The sequence below is a fragment of the Callithrix jacchus genome, chromosome 5 (assembly GCF_049354715.1).
Source record: "Callithrix jacchus isolate 240 chromosome 5, calJac240_pri, whole genome shotgun sequence".
Taxonomy (NCBI): domain Eukaryota; kingdom Metazoa; phylum Chordata; class Mammalia; order Primates; family Cebidae; genus Callithrix; species Callithrix jacchus.
Window position 1 is genome coordinate 162660340 of NC_133506.1, and position 3791 is coordinate 162664130.

The 3791-nt window shown below is 38.5% G+C and overlaps 1 protein-coding gene across 22 annotated transcripts in view; it reads right to left on the reverse strand.

The window, feature by feature from the left end:
• The window catches only part of ENOX1 (ecto-NOX disulfide-thiol exchanger 1), a 626515-nt gene that overhangs the window by 334240 nt on the left and 288484 nt on the right, over positions 1–3791 (reverse strand). The window lies entirely within an intron of this gene.

Here is a 3791-nt window from a genome sequence, read left to right on the forward strand (position 1 = left end):
ATTCAATCACCTAAAAGAGTGTCTGACATATAATAGGCATCCTGTACAATTTTTAAATAAATTTAAAACCTCGTAAATTTATAAAGAGCAAAGGAACAAGTACAGGTGAAAGTGGTTTGCAAGTTAAATTCCAAAACATTCTGAGATGTGAGCAGTTGTTACTCTGTACAATCCAATCCCTGTTGGGGCCTGTTCCTTAAGGGCTCTGACAAAGCCATTGCCTGCATTTTGATTCCGCTGCTGGGCCATAATTAGACTCATCTACATGGGAGACCCAGGATAATGCGGTTGTTTAAAGTATAAACTCTGAAACTGGGCTCTGTGAGTTCACATCCCACCTCTATAACTGACTCACTAGCTATATGATCTTGAGAAAGTTATTTAACCTCTCTATGCTTAATTTCCTTATCTGTAAATTGGGAGATGGTAATAGTGCCTGACTTACAGCGTTGTGGGACTTCAATAGATTACGATCTGTAACTCACTGAAAGCAAGGGCTGGTACACAGTAAGCACTGAATGCTGCTGGTGCTGGTGCTAACACTCCTGTTAGTATAGGGATGCAGAAAAAATATAAGGAAATTCAGCAATTTCCATACTGTGATTTTTTTCTACTAAAGCCACATGCGAGTTTAAGGGTATATTTTATATTGCTGAATTCCTCTGAAGTTTCAACGTCACACACTATTTTTCTACATATTTAGTTTCTTTCTTTTTTTTTTTTGAGACGGAGTTTCGCTCTTGTTACCCAGGCTGGAGTGCAATGGCGCGATCTCGGCTCACCGCAACCTCCGCCTCCTGGGTTCAGGCAATTCTCCTGCCTCAGCCTCCTGAGTAGCTGGGATTACAGGCACGTGCCACCATGCCCAGCTAATTTTTTGTATTTTTAGTAGAGACGGGGTTTCACCATATTGACCAGGATGGTCTCGATCTCTCGACCTCGTGATCCACCCGCCTCAGCCTTCCAAAGTGCTGGGATTACAGGCCTGAGCCACTGCGCCCGGCCTCATATTTAGTTTCTTAAAGAGCTCAATGGAGCTACATCTCAGGAAGTTATGTGTTGGGGATAAAATGAGGATATGAGTTGAGGCACTTAATCACAGAAGCGGCCTCAGCTCTCTGTGCATTCTTGGCTTGTTTCTCAAAGCATATCGCTAAATGCGTTTTCTCATAAAATTTTTTAAAAGTTTCTTGCACATGACAAGCTTCTTTAAATGGAAAACAATTTTAATTTTTATTGAGAATTGCTTTAGGAACGTTCTTAGGACTGGTCATATTTTCAGACGATCATTTTATTCAGAAGACCTTATTTTATAGATGAACTGCATGATAAAGTCTGTACGGTCACGCTCATATTGACTTTGTGCTCCACTGTGCTGAGACCCAGATGTCAGTTTACTGTAGTATAAGCATATCAGATTGACCTGAATTGCTCTAGAACATTTAAAAGGCAAACCCCAAAATGCAGCAATGCACCACCGCTGAACCATGTATTCTGTGCTGTGAGCTAGATCTTTCAGTTAGAACTTACTTAATTAGGTCAAGAGGTTCTCCTAGGAAAAGGGAGTTTGCCAAAGTAATTCTAAAATTCCCAAAATAAGGCATACAGCACTGTAACATGTCACTGATTCTTATTCTTTCTTTTACAGTGCTTTGGGAAATGTTAGGCCATTGGTCTGTATCATTTCACTTCCTTGTAGGGGAAAAACTGTCACCGGCAACTGCTTCGAACTGTAATAATCTTCCAGGTTCATTCTAGGGAATCCAAAAGTCGAGCACCAGATATTTCTTTTCCTTTCCACAGGCAATCATGCCTAGCTTAAGGCTGAGGTGTGTGTGTGTGTGTGTGTGTGTGTGTGTGTGTGTATACTGATACATATTATGTATATACGGCCTATGGATATTTTATATATATATATATATATATATATATATATATATATATACACACACACACACACACACTATCCATGGATACTATATATATGCCATCTATGGATATTATATATATAAAGTATTTATGGATATTATATATGCATAATCTATGAATATTATATGTAGATACATAGCTAATATACATACATACACATGCATTTATGATTTTATAAAATCAGTTGAGATTTTCGACTAATTAGGAAATTAGGAATTAGGAAAGCAGCTAATTCTAACCTGCTTTCCTTCTTGTGTACTATATACTTCTAATTACCCAACATGGTTCGGCTTTCATACCATTTTGCATATTTTCATCCAAAAATCCAAACCTACTCCATCCTGAGAACAAAAGCTGGCAAGAAGCACTCAAGTGATGGGTGAACAAAATGTAATTAAAAAAGCAACGTTCTGACATGGAAATGTCATGTGAGTTGCTGAATGGCACACAACTCCTAAGTCTACCATAATATTTTGAAACACTTTGCCAATGAGCATATAATTGACTGAAGGACTTGCCAGCACTATTCCAGAGATGTTTAACATACTACATAATAAAATCATTTACATAAAAGAATTGAATGTTAGAAGTACATTTTTAGAGAGCTTCTAAAACCAATGTGTGTGTGTGGTTTTTTTCCCCATTTTGGGGCCAAAGAAATAACTCTGATATTCTCAGTTATCACACTTTGCCTTCCATATTTGACCTGCTGCCTACTGCATTTTTGCAAAGCAATCACACCAGTCGGTAATAAACCTGTATTTATTGAGAACCTCGGAAGTATAGATATCCTGGCTCAAATTGCTATAAGATCCTCCCTCACGAGGTCAGCCTCTGTCCTTTTTTTATGAGCTTTTTTCCATCCATCTATCTTTCTAGCAAGTATTTATTAAGTACCTAAGACATGTCAAGTATTGTGCTAGATGCCAGGGAGATAATGATGGGCAGTATAATGTCTCTGCCACCATAAAGTGTACAGCCTATCTGGGAAGGGTCACAGGTAAAGGGATAATAATCATAATTCGTGGCTGGGTGCAGTGGCTCATGCCTGTAATCCTAGCACGTTGAGAGGCCGAGGCATGCAGATCAAATGAAGCCAGGAGTTCAAGACCAGCATGGCCAATAAGGCGAAATCCTGTCTCTACTAAAAATACAAAAATTAGCCCGGTGTGGTGGTACAAGTTTCTAATCCCAGCTACTCGGAAGGCTGAGGGAGTAGAATGGTTTGAACCTGGGAGGCAGAGGTTGTAGTGGGCCAAGATCACACCACTGTGCTCCAGCCTGGGCCATAGAGCAGGGGAAGAAAGGGTGTAGAACATTAAAAAGAAAGACAACTCAGAAAACAGTGGCTGGAATATAGAAAGAACAAGGGCAAAGTTGTAAGGAAAAAGACTGGAGAGGTGAGCACGGGCTTATTACTGTTTTTATAAGATCCATTCTTTGCCACTGGTCCCTCTTCTATGATCATTTACGGTTCTAATAAATACTGGGCTGGATAACTAGCAACACACAATAAAACTATTATCCATTATTCTTAACATAGACCTCTCCTCGTAACCCAGTGAATCATCTACGACAAAATCCAAAGCAACTATCCATCTACTCCACTGGGAAATTTTGAATTTTTTATTAATAGATGATAGGTCAGGATTTATGATCATATCTACATTTGTGACTGACATTTCCTTTATGAGATTTATTATAATGAGGACAACACAAAAGTAATACATTTAAAATCCATAAAAAAAGGAGAAAAATCACAAGTACTCCTTTACCTTTAAGGAAAAGTTAACCCTTAGCTATTGATCACATAGTTTAAAAAAAAATACAGGTTTCAAAGAAATATAAGAATCTCAACACTA